The sequence below is a fragment of the Perissodus microlepis genome, chromosome 8 (assembly GCF_051167445.1).
Source record: "Perissodus microlepis isolate ML-2025 ecotype Zambia chromosome 8, ASM5116744v1, whole genome shotgun sequence".
NCBI classification, from domain to species: Eukaryota; Metazoa; Chordata; class Actinopteri; order Cichliformes; family Cichlidae; genus Perissodus; species Perissodus microlepis.
Window position 1 is genome coordinate 28,226,826 of NC_140468.1, and position 17,373 is coordinate 28,244,198.

Consider the following 17,373-nt stretch of genomic DNA (forward strand, 5'->3'; position numbering starts at 1 on the left):
AAAAAAATGGATGACATCAAATTACAGAAACAAGTCGAGACAGTGACTATAAAACAGTTTATTTAATGTTTGCTTGGTGTGCAGGGAGACGTTGACATGCAGGGTTTAAAACATCGTTTCTTTTGCAGCGAGATTCATTCTCTCACCGTCTGAAACTCCTGATGTCGCCATATTTTTACCTGTTCAATTCAGTTCAGTTTTATTTATACAGCACCAAATCAAAACAGCAGTCGCCTCAGGGTGCTTTATATTGCACAGTAGATTGTACAATAATAGATACAGAGAAAAACCCAACAATCATATGACCCCCTATGAGCAAGCACTTTGGGGACAGTGGGAAGGAAAAACTCCCTTTTAACAGGAAGAAACCTCCAGCAGAACCAGGCTCAGGGAGGGGCGGAGCCATCTGCTGTGATTGGTTGGGGTGAGAGAAGGAAGACAGGATAAAGACATGCTGTGGAAGAGAGACAGAGATTAATAACAGATATGATTCAATACAGAGAGGTCTGTTAACACATAGTGAGTGAAGAAGAAAAACTCAATGCATCATGGGAATCCCCCGGCAGCCTACGTCTATTGCAGCATAACTAAGGGAGGATTCAGGGTCACCTGGTCCAGCCCTAACTATATGCTTTAGCAAAAAGGAAAGTTTGAAGCCTAATCTTGAAAGTAGAGATAGTGTCTGTCTCCTGAATCCAAACTGGAAGCTGGTTCCACAGAAGAGGGGCCTGAAAACTGAAGGCTCTGCCTCCCATTCTACTTTTAAATACTCTAGGAACAACAAGTAGGCCTGCAGAGCGAGAGCGAAGTGCTCTAATAGGGTGATATGGTACTACAAGGTCATTAAGATAAGATGGGGCCTGATTATTTAAGACACAGACATCGGACTCCAGGCCTCGAGGGCCGGTGTCCTGCAGGTTTTAGATGTGTCCTTGATCCAACACAGATGATTTAAACGGCTAAATCACCTCCTCAACATGTCTTGAAGTTCTCCAGAGGCCTGGTAATGAACTAATCCTTTGATTCAGGTGTGTAGACCCAGGGTGAGATCTAAAACCTGCAGGACACCGGCCCTCGAGGCCTGGATTGGCAAAGCCTTATTTAAGACCTTGATGTGAGGAGCAGGATTTTGAATTTTCACCATCGTACGTAGAAAAACTCACAATACATCGAGTTTATTTGTTATATTGTTTGATTTATAGTTTGTATAGTTTAAAGTTGTTTCTCTGCATGTGTGGATTGGATGGGTTGTTACCAACATCTAGTGAGAATTTCATGTGAACATCACCTTTAGAAATATATGTAGACAATTGGTGATGCATTCAATATGTTTTACGTGTGTGTGTGTGTGCGCTCACAAACAGAGGTTGGTTGTGTTACTGAACTCCCTGACTGTGAGGAAGCCCTGGGTGGGCTCTGGTGACAGACTGCCTGCTCTGCTGTTTGGACGATTATTCAGTTTTTTGTGTTTTTTCTGGCAGATTGTGATGCGCTCCTTGGTGGCGAGGTGGGGGGGTGGAGTTTGGGAAGTTTCCATTCGGTGCCTGTGAGGAGCCAATAAGGTAAAAACTGATGATACTTTCTAAAAATTACAGTCACATGTTTTCTGCACACTGAGCAGTCGGTGTGACGGCTTTGTTGCTTATCACATGGTCTCGGAGCCTCTTCATCGTCATCCTTATCTGTGGGTCTGAGGAAGACTTACTTTGTTTGCTGTTACTGTGTTTCTGTTTTTCACTTTTGTAGTGAACTTCATCTCACAACAACCTGGCCTCATCTTACTGAAGGCATAGTTGTGGATAATGACGTGTACAGGTAAGGCTGTGTGTGCAGTGTTCTGGTGTACTGTACTAAGAGCAGCTGCAACATACCAGCTAGATCGTTTTGTTACCTCGCAACACTCAGCCTCACTGCAACTGTGTCACCAGCTGAGCCACGAGGAAACCGATGGGCTCAAATTGTGGTCATAAATATTTTGTACTTGTGAGTTCAAACTCACACACTGCCAGGGGACCTGAGCGCAGAGTTTTACACACAGTTTGTTGCTTTGTGTCTGTAAGACGACCTTAACAAAAAAAATTGTAACTCGTGTAAATATTTTTTACAAACACACAAATTCTCATCTGTAGATGCACAAACATAAAATCTTCAGATATTCTGGCTTACAAGGTTACAAAGCTCACAACTACACATTTGATTTACAAGTACAAATGACCACAATCTGAGCCCATAGAAACCAGCACCAGTCAGCCAGTGACCACAGCTGATGCTAGCGTGGGCTAAAGTGCACCACACTGAGTGATGAGGTACCCGGGCTAGAAAGACAACTCCAGTTTGAGGCGCATGTCCTCCTGACATTTGGTGTTTGTGTTAACGATCCAATGGGAAAGCTTTGATGGGAGTGAGCTGTTCACTTGCACTATAGCACACAAAACGCTGCGCTGAGCACTGAGTGTTGCATCCGTGTACACACTGCATTGCTTCATATTTCACTCGTAAAGTAGGAAATGGGTGGAGCAGTTTATTAAAAGGGTAAACGTACATGGGTTTGATTGTAAGGCCCAAACAGAGCTGGCACAGGTCTAACAAGCTTGTGCATGAAGGGACAAACTGAGTGTGACATAAGGAAATGCTTACATGTGTAATTATCTTGATTACTGGTGAAGGACTACGTCACATGTAATCAAACATGACTCATTACTTATAAAAACCCTTTAACTAAAAGTGTATCAGAAACTCTCCTCTACTGTTTACTCTGTTTATCACCCAACAGTGACCTCGACCCTCTTCAAGCTCCTCACTGGTCAGTTCGAGTCAGGACGGCTGAAAATCCTCAGTGTTTACTGGGTAAGTTAAACTGATCAGTGGGACACTCAGGGACAGAGACCATGATGCTTTGGGGCAGACCACAGAGGTTTTACTAGTCAGTACAGATTTCAAACACACCGCTACATACTACATTAAGGTCAGTGCATTAAGTGCACTGACCTTAATGTAGTATTTTTCTGGTTACTAATACACTTGGATCCATTACAAACATACACATTGTTGTGTGATGTGTGAAGACTTTTTATGGCTTTGTTTTTTGTCCAAACAGCACAGAGGAAACTATTTCTAAGCCAAGAGGCTAAAATTCATGCATCAAATGATACGCAGCAGATAAGACGGATGTAATCAAGCTACCGATAGAAAGAACATAGTAAAGGACAAATAAAGTGTCTTTTTTCCTCATTGTTCTCTGTGTGGGCCTCCCACTTCCTCCCACAGTCCAAAGACATGCAGTTAGTGGGGACAGGTTCATTGGGGCTCTAAATTTCCCACGGTGTGAATGTCTGTCTCTGTGTTTGCCCTGCGACAGACTGGCGACCTGTCCAGGGTGTGCCCCGCCTCTCATGACAGCCCCAAGCACTTTACATGTGATGTAAAGTGGACTTTTCTTTTGTTGCCACGTCCATGATTTAGAAAATGTTACACAGATGTTGTCCTGCTTCGCTGTGCTGAAGCGTGTGCTTCATGAAAAGTTTGAATAAGAAAATATCAGGTCAGTAACTGTTTTCGTTCCCTGTAGGTGAGGCTGTGACAGAGCTCTTTAAACTCTGCTGTAGGACTGAGTCTACAGAGGAGATTCCTGGAAGAGGATACGCTGAAGATGAGGGCAAAGGTCAGGTTCCTGGCTTTACTTGTTGAGTGACCATACTGCATTCTGGAAACGTGCGTAGCTTACTGGGAGATCTGGGCATCTGTGCTGACCCGGGCCTCAGTAATTGAACAGAAACTCTTGGATGTGTTTGTCGTCTGTAGAAAACAGTGATATCAGCTCTGCTTTGTCCAAGCTGACCGAGCCAGCAGCAACTGTGCCCATTTCCAAACTGTCCGTCTCCAACATGGTGCACAGTGCCCGGAAGCACATTCGCCGCCATCGACGCATCGATGAGTCGCCCCTTAACACCGAGATACTCAATTCTGTCCTTCTGGTAAGAGTTAATCATGTAACCTGTTTAAAAGGCATTAACTAGTCGGAGTTGACTAATACTTGACTGAGTTTTAATGGTTTCAGCTCATTTTATGAGGAAACTGATTCTGACAGAAGAGGTGTGGATCCCGTGTTAGGAGACGGTGAGCGTGATATTCAGAGCAGCAGAGACCTCGGAGCGTGTGGTAGTTTGACTCGTACTGATGTGGCTCCTCTGCTTCTTTTCACAAACAGTTTTTCCTTCCTGGTTACTGTTGAGCCCGTCACACTCAGCAGGTCGAGCTCGAGCTAAGACAGCCTTGAATCTTAAAACTACAGCCGTAATTGCATTTATGTCTTAGAGTGCTGGCCACAGATATTGATCCCATCTGACAGCAGCTCAGTAAAGCACAAGAGCGTCATCTTAAACAGGATATCAGGCAGCGTTCTTATTTTTATTGTCTACTTCTGGTCACGTCCTGCTTTTGCCACTGAGCGATCAGCATCCTGTGTTTTATCGTGAAGTGATGACTACGTGAGCTCCACTTGTTTAATTCTTCTAACATCTATAAAACAACAGAGTTTCTAAATGACAGACTTGTTTATTTGTGTTTGTGTCTCAGTATCTGTTTCCAGATGCTGCTGTGGAGAAGTCTGACTGTAAGAATAACACTCAGCTGTCCAACTCCAGTGGGACATCGGAGCAAGAGAAAACCTCTGATTATGTATGTTTGCCTCTTCACCACTCGCACACTCAAGGTTACACTCAGGTCAGGTCCAGTATAAGTTTCAGAGTGAAGACAGGCTCAGTGCTGTCAGTACTTTGTCAGGATTTTTATTAGAATGTATTAAATTTGGTGTCCTGCTGTTTGGTTTCATGCTGGTCTTTTCCCTCGTTGTAGAACCTTTCCCACCAGCTGAAGTCAGCCCCCAGTGACAGTCTGACCTACCGTCTGGCTCTGTGTGTGTGTCTGGTCAACTATTACTACGGTGGGCTGCGGGCTGTTGGACACCTCTGGCAGGAGTTTGTCCTTGAGTTGCGTTACCGGTGGGAAAATAACCATCTTGTTTGTGGGTGGGTACCTCACAGGCTCGTGCTGCTTTGATTTTAAAGATGTCACACATATTAACATTTTCATTTTATAGCAGGTAAAATAAGTATTGAACACGTCAGCAGTTCTCTAAGCAAATATATTTCTAAAGGTGCTTTGATGTGAAATTATCACCAGATGTCGGTAACACAGGGACATTAAACACACAGACATTTATTTATTACTTTATACAAATATTGGTAATGACAGTTCATGGCAGCTTCTGTATGGAGAAACCAGTCCCATCATTGCTCATGACTTTGACCCACTCACCACACAAACAGTCTATAGATCCCGAATGCTCCGTGGATCCTTCCCACAGATTCGGCTCAGGTGACTGGCTGGGCCGTTCCAGTAGCTTTACTTGATTTCTCTGAAACCAACAGTTTCCATTGGCTGTGTTTGTGATCATGGTCTTGCTGAAACATCCATCCTTGTTTCATCTTCATCATCCTGGTAGATGGCAGCAGATTTTAATCAACAATGTCTCCATTCATCCTTCCTGGAGTTATATTTAATGTCTCAGTCCCTTTTGCAGCTTGTTATAAAGTTTTTATGCATAACTTTTCTAAGCAATCACACATTTTTTTGGGAACATCAAAATCATAATGCTCCCACCTCCAGCCTTCAGTGTTGCTGTGGTGTTTTTGGGATGAAGCCACCCAAACACGGTGTGTTTACAGCATTCAAAGAGTTTTGCTCTTAACAAAGGCAGTCGCACTTTTCTCCTCTCCCTTATCTTCCCTGCTTAGCCTCTTGTGTGCTTGTTTAGTCTCGTGTTTTTTGTATTACTTTTCCCTGGAACAGTCTCTCACAGTCTGTTCTCTAAAACCTAAAAGAGGAATTATGGATTGGATCAACTGGTCCCTGAATGCAATTGACACCCCTTTCTCAACGAGAAGTCTGGGCTCGGGTGAGCCTGAGTGCTGAAGATATCTACCTATTCGGAACCATGATAACAGGGTTCTGGCTGATTGGAGCTGGCTTGGCCCTGGCTTATCGAAGAATTAAGAAAGCGGAACCGGCTGTTCAAACCCCCACAAGGCTGCCTGCTGGGATTCAAACGATGGGAAGAGGCGTGAGTTTCTCAAAATGGGCTCATTGAACGCAGCATGGATAAGATCTTGGAGAAGCTTACGGCTGCTGTGAATACTCAGAATAAGACTTCTGAGTGCAAATTGGATCACATCTTGGAGAAGCTCACTGCGGTCGTTGTTAACTTGTTATTTTCTGTTATATTGCGAGAGTACTGTTGCCCGCGAAGGGTTGTTGTTGGTGTGGAGAAAAATGGCGTAACAAATAAAGCGCTTGGAGTGAGACTACGACGTCGTGTCTTTTGAGTTAACAGTCGTGAGGTCTCAGAATCGGCTCTCTGAGCACAAGAATGACAACATCACGGAGCGCAAGTTTGATAACATCATGGAGAAGCTCACGGCTCTCCAACGGGAGATTGAGAGACCAGTGTCGGAGTGTTAGAACAGCTTTGAAATTCATATGAGCTGTTCGCACTAAAGTAAAAACCTCCATCACTTATGCGGATACCCCTTCGGCGCCAGCTGTGGGCTCAAGGCTGGAGCCGAACAAAAACTCCCTGATAACGACTGTGTTTAGACTGTTCCTCCCACTCCATGCAAGGCCACCTGGGTTGGCTGGAAGACTGTTTACTTAGCCTGGCAGGGAGGAGGACACTGTCTCAGCTGAACTCTGGACACGCACACACTTACACAGACATATATACACATGCAGATGTACACTCCTCCCCCCTCCCCCTCCAAACGCCTTCGACGCTTATTCCCCTTCGATGCTGACGGTGGATCAAGGAGACCAGCGCACGCAGGCCCGGATGTACTGTCTACACTGGCTGTCTCTCACCCTTTACCCATCCCTGTTGCTTGTCATGTGTTTCTTTGGTGTATTAAGAGTTTTTTCATGTGCAGAGGTGTTTTTTCTGTTCTCAAACTGATCTCCCTGTTGGAGCTCAGTCTGGGGTGAGTTATTTTTTTCTCCTTATCTTTCCTCATGTGGTGCATTTTCCATTGTTATACCTCTCTGACCTGTCTTCCCCATGTGATGTTTGTGTCATGTATGTATGGTCAGAAGGGTAAGATGGCGCTGGCAAAGGTCGGCAGCCTTAACCCAATATCCATCGGGGTCAGCCTTCAGGATCAATAAAGTTTTATTGAATTGAATTGAATTATGTGACCAAACTATATTAAAGTTAAAGCGTATTGTTGTACCTATGCATTACACTGGAGCAGAGCGTACATACATTCTTACCTGCTTACACTCATCAGTCATTCGTCAAACTGAATAAAATAGCAATAAAATAGGGTGGCTGCAGCTCAGGCGGTAGAGCGGGTCGTCTACTGATCGGAAGGTTGGTGGTTCAATTCCTGGCTTCCCCCAGTCTGCATGCCAAATATCCTTGGGCAAGATACTAACCCCAAATTGCTCTCCGATGCGTTCATCGGAGTGTGTGTGCGTGTGTGTGTGTGTGTGCGCGCGTGTGTGCGTGTGTGTGTGCGCGCGTGTGTGTGTGAGAGAGAATGTTACTTAGAAAGCACCTAGAAAAATGTGCTTGTGCGAATGGGTGAATGCACAAGTTGTGTAAAGCGCTTTGAGTGCTCAGAAGCGTAGAAAAGCGCTATATAAGAACCAGTCCATTTACCATTTAACCAGAGGAGTATTGCACTGGTTGGATGGCAGCAGCCATGGAGGGAGGGTGTAATTGTCCCGTGTTATGCTGGTGTTTTGTATTAGATGTAAGCTTACATTTGGCAGCATTAGTGAACATTATACTGAATGTTACACAGGAGTGTCTCAGGCAGGAGGGAGGCTCACTCGGTCCATTCACTGAGCTTAGTGTTCAGTGATCGATGGTCCAGGGGAAAAGCTGTTTTCTTAGCCTGGCTGTCCTGTTTCTTGAACAGGTGCTGTCCAGGATGAGATGAGATTTGATTGGCTCTCCTGAGACAGCGAGTGCTGACCATGTCCTCCAGGGAAGGAAAGGGACAGGCACTATTCTTCTGTGCTGTCTTAATGACCCACCGAGCTGTTAGCAGTAGGTGGGGACACACTATGGTGCTGTGGTAAAAAAGCCACCAAGACTTTCTTCTCCAGATGGTTCCTCCTCCTCCTCAGCATCCTGAGGTGGAGTCTTTGACTTTGGACCATGAGAGGTCCTCAGCTATGTGAGTCCCCAGGAACGAGGACACTCGCTGAACACAGTCTGCTTGATGTGGAGAGGAACGTGTTTCCCCCTGCTGAGGTCACATCTCCTTAGTTTTGATGCCGCTGAGCAGACGGTTGTGTTCATTGCAGCAGCCTGTTAGGTTTTTAACCTCCTGCCTGTTCGCCGTCTTCTCCACTGATGATTGTCGCATCATCAGCAAATGTAACGATGGTGTTAGAGGGGCAGGTAGGTGTGAACTCATGAGTGTACAGGAGAGCAGGCAGAGACGCCTGTGGATACTTTATGAATGCAGATGATAATATTCTGCCAGCGTTTCACTGACTTGTTCAGCAAACTTTAAACACACTTCACGCTTCTCTTTTTTTCTGTGGCTCTTGCGCACATATTGTTTTCTTTGAAACAGTCGTACCTGCTGATTCCAGGCCTTTCTGTGGCTCTTCATAACTGGGCCTTGACTCTTCTGATAATTCTTTACACTGGTATGTGTGAAATCTTGTGGGAAGCACCTGGTCGTGGCCCATTTATGGTGAAATAATATTCTTTCCACTTTACCAAAAGTGCGCTGGAACCTTCAGTAGTTCTTCTGTGACCACTGCCACCAGCATGTTTTGCAAAAGTCTTGAGAGAGCTCGTTGTTTTTACCCGTCATGAGACGTTTGTTGTGTGAAACCTGAATAATGAGACCATCAGTTGGGACTGAACCAGCTGATATTTGATTTGATATTAATTGGCGAGGTCTGTGACGAGTTACATGACTCTTTGGTGGCAGGACTCCTGGGCTGGAGGTGCGAGTCCCACTGAGTCTGTGGATGTTGTTGGACTGTCCTGGTTTCCCACCTCGGGATAAGCAGACTGCAGTAGCGGTTTCCCTTTCTAAGAAGTGGGACTAGGGGCTGTGCTTGAACTTGGGAATGATACTCCAAAGGAAGTCTGTGACTGGGTCAGTTCGTTAGTTGAACCTGAGGTTGAGGATATATTTTCAGCCCTGGAGCTCCTCTGCCTGCTGTCAGATGGTGACGGCATACAAAGTATCTGGTACCACTGTCCTCTGTGTGCTGCTGTTGGTCCGTCAGCTGTGGAGAGAGTGAAGAATAAGTGATAATGAAAAGTTGTTGTTCTCGTTGAACTCTGTTATTGCTGCTTTATTCGTGGCCAACACTCAGCAGATATTGGCATCAGCCGATTTCAGTCGGGATCTCAAAGGACTTCATGGAAGAGCAGAACCTATTTGCAGACATTTGTGGGACCTCGTTAGACTGTTGACTTGGACACAGACAGAAGACAGAAACACATTTTGAGACCAGAGGAGATGGATCTGTCAGAGCGGGGCCCCAGGCTGTGGAGTGCTTTGCCTCCGTCATTATGTTGCCTTGATTGCATTTATTTTTATAAACAGCAGCTTGAGACTCATTTATTTAGCCTGGCTTTGAACTAGATTTGTGCTGTTTCATATTATTGTGAAGCACTCTGTGGTTCTTATCCTGTGCCATATAAATAAAGTCAAATGCTGGATGTCTGTACTTTGTCCAGCTTCAGCTGTGCAGCTGAGCCGACACTTTAGAATCGGGCTTTGGTGTTGTTGTCAGTCATGTTGGCTCTCCGTCCGTCTCTAATAACAGACAAATGACCAAAATGTAAAGATCCAACTCCAAGTACATAATACCAGGCACAAAAGCCCCTGCAGTGTTTGTGCCGTGCTCTAACTAAAACTTTGCTTGAAATTGTTTAAGCAGTATTTGTTTCTCTGTTAACACACTGGTGTTCACTCATATCCATCTCTGTGCTTCCTAATCTGCAGGCTGGCAGGTGGAGCTCCTGATCTTCGCTGTTGTCTTTTGCATCAGAAGTTCCAGGTAGCCACACAGTGCACAAAGTGCACAAAGTGCAAGGACTAATCGAACGATTTAAAAGACAAAAAACAACATCATGCACATTTGTAGACTTGCAACTTTAATTCCAGTGGTTTATCAAAAGTGTTGTGTTAACTTTGATAATTGGAACCATGTTTAGGTGATAAAGAGAAAAATGAATTCTGAGAGCTGATGCTCAGTGTGATACAGCATCTTCAAACTCCCAAACACCTGTTCATGTCGTGTTGTCTGTTGAACACAAGTAGCAGTGTTATGTTTCCATGTGTGAAAAGAGTTTTTGTTCCTGGACAGATGCTGAATTGTTGTATCGAAAGGAAGAAGGCCAGAGATGAATCTCACAAGGTACCCGAGGGGAAAGAAAAGGAACACAGGGTCTCAGGTGCCTGCCAGAAGAGCCGCCAAGGACCAGAGTGTGCAACCAGTGCTTCCAGTTCAACAAGAGAGATGTCTCAAGGAAAATCCTGGGACTCGTGGAGTGACAGCGAGGAGGAATTCTTCGAGTGCCTGAGTGACCAGGGCGAGACTGAGGCGACACAAACTGAGGGCAGGCTGCACCCCTACAACAACATGACTCTGCTCAACTCTGCAGAGCCTCTCTATGTTCCCGTCACACAGGTCAGAGTCACTGCCTCACTGTGCAAACACATCATATGCTGTTATTTATTCCAAATACAGCATGTTGAAAATAATAGTCGGGGTCACACGGGGTGGAGCCTATCCCATACCATAGGGCGAGAGGCGGGGTTCACCCTGGACAGGTCGCCAGTCGCAGGGCGAACACAGAGAGACAGACAAACATTTATCCCAGGGGTGGGCAACTCCAGGCCTCGAGGGCCGGCGTCCTGCAGATCTCACCCTGTGTCAACACACCTGAATCAGATGATTAGTTCAGCCTCTGGAGAACTTCCACGATAAGGATAAGCTTTATTTGTTGGTTGCCTGCAGCTGAGATGACCTAATCCAGTGGTCCCCAACCCCCGGGCCTCGGACCGGTACCGGTCCGTGAGTCGTTTGGTACCGGGCCGCGAGAGTTGAGGCTCAGGTGTGAAATGTTTGGTTTTCAGGGTTTTTATCGGCTTTCAGCGTTATTTTGTTATCGTTTTTATCGTTTACTCGGTTTTCCTGGGTCTTTTCACGTGTGTTATGAATCTTATTTTTTTCGGTACCAGTACTACTTTTATTTTGTTGTATTTATCCGCGACACCTTAAAGGCCGGTCCGTGAAAATATTGTCGGGCATAAACCGGTCCGTGGCGCAAAAAAGGTTGGGGACCGCTGACCTAATCGACCATACATACAATGTACAAACTTAACATTGGGGATACAGGTCAGGCTAACTAGCAACAAAGGATAGCCCTAACCCAAGACATGTTGAGGAGGTCATTTAGCCATTTAATCAGCTGTGTTGGATCAAAGACACATCTAAAACCTGCAGGACACCGGCCCTCGAGGCCTGGAGTTGGACACCTCTGATTTATGCTCTCATTCACACCTGTGGGCAGTTTAGAGTCAGAGTTAACCCAACCCCACTCGCTCCATGTTCAAAGACGTGCAGTTAATAATTAGAACTAAAAGAAAGCGGTTGTAACAGTACAGAGGCGACCTTTGTGTGACAAAACCATGAAAGCAGATCTCATATAAGTGGTTCACAGAAATGTCATTAACCTCAGCTGAAGCTGACTGAGTCTGATATCTGTGCATCATGTTTCATTTTCAGGAACCAGCTCCAATGACAGAGGACCTGTTAGCAGAGCAGTCAGAGGTACTGACCAAACTGGGCACATCAGCTGAAGGTACCCACCTGCGTGCTCGGATGCAGAGTGCCTGTCTGCTATCTGACATGGAGTCCTTCAAAGTGAGTCGGACACACTCTGGGTCAGCTGTCTCCTAAGTTTCTTAGTGCTTCCTGTCTTACATCCACACTTAGATGGACACATCGGAGAGCAGCTTGGGGTTAGTATCTTGGCTAAGGATACTTGGCCTGCAGACTGGAGGAACCAGGGATTGAACCACGACCTTCTGATCAGTAGATGACCTGCTAATGAGCTACAGCCACCCGTTACCCTTCAGCATTAGCCACATGTTGTGGAAGTTTTCCATTAAATAAAGCCTGCAGACGAGCGGTAGCTAACATTCTTTAATCAAAACAAAGAACAGAAGGAAGCCTGAAGGAAAAAAGAAGGAACACACACATGTAAAGGAAGCACTCAAAACGTGCGGCTATCCTAAATGGGCGTTCTTAAAGTCAGCAAAGAGGCACAGAAAAGAAGACCAGACACCAACGAGGGAGGATAAGAAGGACGGACGCAACAACATTGTCATCCCCTATGTAGCCGGTGTATCAGAAAAACTTAGGAGAGTTTTCTCCAAGCATGACATCCCGGTGCATTTCAGACCCAGCAACACGCTCAGACAAAAACTGGTTCACCCGAAAGACAAAACGCCAAAACACAGACTTAACAACGTGGTGTATGCTGTACAGTGCAGCGAGGAATGCCCAAACCTCTACATTGGAGAGACCAAACAGCCACTTCACAAGCGCATGGCACAACACAGAAGAGCCACCTCCACAGGACAAGACTCAGCAGTCCATCTGCATCTAAAGGTCAAAGGTCACTCTTTCGAGGATGCCAATGTTCACATTTTGGACAGAGAGGACAGATGGTTTGAAAGAGGAGTGAAAGAAGCCATCTATGTCCACTGTGAGCGACCATCTTTGAACAGAGGCGGGGGTTTACGACACCAACTCTCTGCCATCTATAATCCAGTTTTGAGATCCCTTCCCAGACGCCTTAACGCCCACTCACATCCTGGGCCATCTGACCTCAGGAATTCGCATGATAAGGTGGGGCCAGGTTTCACAATGAACACACCCGAAACTCTGGCTGATTGGGACCCACACCCAGTTTCACACCTTGGCTCAGGCGATTAGAGGATCATCAGGGGGTCCTTTTGTCCCTTGTGGGGGGATACTCCCACTAGGTTTATATCTGGGACTCTCCACCATTTGACCTTAGAACTGAAGAAGCTTCTCGGATGAGAGGTGAAACGTCTTCAAGTAAACTTAAAGAAGTCCAGACGCTTTTCTTTGCAAGCTCCTTTGACTACGATGACCTGGATGACTGACAACCTTCACAGACAAAGAACAGAAAACCAAGCTTGGTGGAGAGCCTGCATGACCGCGGGGCAGACGGTCAGCAGAGTCTCCCTGAGCCTAGCATGGCTCTCAGTTAAAAACCTTCTTCAGGAACAAAAGGCAGTGCACAGCTGTTTCACACCTTAAGGTTCACACTCCCTTGCTACCTCCCAGAGTCCTCGAAGAGACAAAAGATTCTTCCTGTGGAGTTCTGCTTCCCCCAACTTCCTTACTAGACTCCCACCATCTGTCTAACTGCATGAGTGTGAGACTTGCTAAAATCCAGTGGCACCAAGGCATTATACAATAACATAATATGAATAATACATAAATAAAAGAAATTCTTATACACACATTAGCGTCAGTGTGCCCTGGAGTTGCTACATGTCTGCTAGTTTTACTGTTCAGGATGTTTTGTGTGTGTGTGTGTGTGAACTGCCTGCAGTGAACATAACTGTGCAGTCACACACACACACACACAGTAGTCACAGAGGGTACCGCTGTGGTAGGGTGACCATAAAGAGGACACTGGGCCCAGTCATGAAGAACTTTAATAATACTGTTAGCTTAAAGAAAACGACGTCTTCTCTGTGCAGTTAATGAATGGGATATTAATGAATTAATAAAAAATGTCATGTAGGCTTTTACAAGTAAACTAGTGTGAAATAAGAGGACTGTTGATCAGCCTACGCTGTGGAAAGCTGTGACTCTGTCACTGACACGTGTGGCATGATGGATGCAGTCATGCTGGGAGAAGCTACGTGAGTGCAGAAACCTCTGATCACCAGACGATCACGTGGTCGTCAGTTTTCAAACAGCTCATTGCAGTTTTATAAATCATCTTCAGAGGTTATTTGAACCTTGTCTTTGCAGAGACCTGCAGATCTGAGGCAGTAATGCAGTGATAATGACCAGCACACAGCTGCAGCTGCCCTAAATCTACAGTGTTGGTTATTCCCACCATGTCTCTATGTTTCTGATCCAGTGTGGACGAGCTCTTTATTCAGTCTGAACTGGTTTTAATACTAAAATACAATTGATTTGTTATTCATAGATTTTCAGATTTACACAAAAAAGTAAAACATTTGTTGCCAGATCACACGTATTTACTTCCAGTCCTGAACAGAAGGAAATCGTTTTGATGCCTAAATGACATTTTATGTTCAGTGACAGCCTGGTGTGCTTGGGTCCATGAATGCTGTGGTGTCGTGAGTGGGCCCTGTTAGAGTCGTCAGTGCCAGTATGAGGTGTCAGTGAATATATTTACACATTACTTCATTTAAAGTACGAGTTTGTGTCTCTGTCCACAGGCAGCCAACCCCGGCTGTGTCCTGGAGGATTTTGTGCGCTGGTATTCACCTCGGGATTACGTAGAAGAGGAAGTGGTCGATGAGAAGGGCAACACGATGGTGACGGGGACACTCAGTCCCAGGATGAAGATCCCAGGCAACATGTGGGTGGAGGCTTGGGAGACTGCCAGGGTCACACCTGCACGACGCCAAAAAGACTTTTTGATGACACCAAGGAGGCCGAGAAGGTCTGAAGCAGGTCGTTCGTTTTGCCACATGCGTGTTTTAAGCCAAACGTGTTTACTAAGTGGATCACAAAGTGTTTTCATGAATGTTTCTGCTGATTTTCAGGATCAGCTTCTGCCATGGGACCGTTTTGGCTCATGTCTGTTGGAGAAGTCAGTTTAACACAGATCTGTGCTCACAGACATGTTGAAGCATTTTCACATGTTGATGAAAAAGGATCTGATGCTGTCACACACGATGTTTAACTGACACACAGCAGCTCTCTGTGGTGTGATGGTGTTAAATGAAGAACAACTTTAAACCAGCTTCTATTAATGATCCGGTCGGCTTTATGGGAAAGGGACAAACAGTAACTGGGTTAGTTGTTTCCTCACCCAAAGAGGGTCCTGGATTTGGACCCGGGCAGGTCCCTGCCAAGCGTTTGCATGTTCTTCCTGCACATATGAAAGCAGAGCTCGGAGCTCCAGTTTGCACCATCACTGAAAATGTTGCCTGTCTTTTAAAGACATTGTTTATCCAAAAAGAGAAAGTTAAAAATAATGCTCACTGATAGTCTTATGACAGATTTAAAGATCTGGGTATGACTGGTCCCTCTGTGAATAACCATCATAGAGAAAGGTCACCGTTTATCTGGAGTCTTCTTCAGAGGCAGCCTGTTGGCTGTGCAAAAATATTCTGTTGATCTGAAAGAGCAAAAGGAAAACAGAAGCCAGGCAAACTAAACGTTTTGGGGGTTTGTCTTTAGGTTCTGCACTACATGGCGATGCAGAAACCTGCAGACCTGGCCCGTCACCTCCTGCCCTGTATACTTCATGCAACTATTCTGAAGTTGAAGGAAGAAGGTAAGTCCTCACCGTTTGGTTGAAAAACACGTTTATATGAAATAAAATCAGGGAAAATAACTCTGAGCCCACAGCAGGTAAATTACAGTCAGACCGAAATACAAAAAACTAAAGATATTAAAATAAGTACTAAAAAAATGAAATGCAACCCGAGAAAAAAACCAGAAGCTGCATGAATAAAAAAGTAGAAATCTTGGACGCTGCCAGCATAATGCACAGGCTTTTGACGGGGCTCGCACACAAACACAAAGCAGAGGATGAAGCATCACCAAATATGTTTCCAAACCAAAGAAGATAAGAGGAAGCATACCTGCGCAGCGGTGGGTGATGAGGAGAGGCCGCAGCGTGTCTGTCTTAAAGTGCAAGTTTGTGACAGTTTAAAGCTTAACAAGCTAAGACGCCAAACATCCAGAGCACAAAGACAAGTCAGAGGGCTTTTTCAGACACACACTTCTAAACTGTCGTGCTCAACAGTGTCTCTGCTAAAACTGCGTCTGTGCTCTGCTCCTGTAAAGTTGCCTATCGAGTGCTTAATGATAAGGTGCATGGTAGCTGCTTTCCTCTGCAGGTGGATGAAGCCACTGATAGTGACAAAGGAATGACTTCTCTGCAGACAGGCTCCTGGCAGAGCCACTGCAGAGGAACTCTTTACAATCACTGACTGTGAAACGTGAGGACTGTGTGGGGATGTGCAGACGGGGGCGCGACGGCTGGGAAACGAGGAGGGCTGCAAGTGGACGCACTGTATGATACACGCTGGCGTCTACACAGCTCAGTCCTGAGCTGAGTGATGTAATGACTGATTGCATCGACACAGTCATTACATCAAAATACAACCCCTTTTTTTCGGCACTGAAACGAAACAGGCTCCGCCCACACAGCCGTTCTGTATCACAGCTGTGATGCAAAAAGATTTGGGCACCACTGGTATAGAGTGACTGGAACCCAGAACCTGGAAGTGTCCAGTGATGTGAGGGTAAAGGACGTCTCACTGTGTACTTTGGTGCACAGATGAGTTTGTGGTCGGTTCAGTGAATGCAGCCCATGAGCTGCAGAAAAAGCCCAAATCCTGAGCCCCCCAAGATTTGGGCTCAAGATGTGTTCTGCACTGCAGGCCCTTGGACTCCATCAGGGTTTGGGCCAGTTTTGAGCTCTTATAAGTATCAGAGATGGACACGTGATATTTTCAGGGCTGCGTAGGCATGATGGGTAGAACATGACCCTGGTGTTAAAATGCAGGTAAATGTGATTTAGTTTGTTTACTCTAACTAGCTACCCAACCCTCACTGTGAAAGGAGCCTGGAAAGTTTCCCCAACATGAAGTTCTTTCAGTCAAGTTTTCTCCAGTAATGATCAGAAATCAGATAAAACCCACTCTTTATTTTATTCTACACACAATAAATTGATAATTATTCCAGGATACAGAAAAGTCTAGATTTCGTCTTCAGACTGTCACATCTGGAGCAGGGCGTAATTTGATTTGGTTTTTAGAAGAAGCTAAAGATCTTTCAGTCGTGTTGCTGTTGTTCCCTGACACCTGCAGTGCAACCATTAATTTAGCTAATGAGAGTTCACGTATAATTATAACAGGTCTTAGTTTCTGGATGGTCTCTAAGTTGACGGTATACTGCTAAGACCAGTTCTGAGTCTAGAGACAGCCAATGAGAGACACTAGTAAGGACATCACTGAGGAGAGTTTTCTAGTACTTTGGAGAAACCTCAATCAGCTAACGTCCTGCTGTGATACTCAGACC

The 17,373-nt window shown here is 45.4% G+C and overlaps 1 pseudogene across 1 annotated transcript in view; it reads left to right on the top strand.

Annotated features, from left to right (window-relative positions):
- Window positions 1-17,373, top strand: part of LOC146382153 (rab3 GTPase-activating protein catalytic subunit-like) — a 43,825-nt pseudogene that overhangs the window by 13,751 nt on the left and 12,701 nt on the right. Inside the window, exons 9-20 of the transcript XR_014801210.1 lie at window positions 1,482-1,562; window positions 1,747-1,815; window positions 2,774-2,847; window positions 3,569-3,661; window positions 3,802-3,974; window positions 4,576-4,677; window positions 4,855-5,027; window positions 10,035-10,089; window positions 10,399-10,722; window positions 11,824-11,961; window positions 14,553-14,779; window positions 15,523-15,619. The product of XR_014801210.1 is annotated as a rab3 GTPase-activating protein catalytic subunit-like (transcript). The remainder of the gene's footprint in view (window positions 1-1,481; window positions 1,563-1,746; window positions 1,816-2,773; window positions 2,848-3,568; window positions 3,662-3,801; window positions 3,975-4,575; window positions 4,678-4,854; window positions 5,028-10,034; window positions 10,090-10,398; window positions 10,723-11,823; window positions 11,962-14,552; window positions 14,780-15,522; window positions 15,620-17,373) is intronic.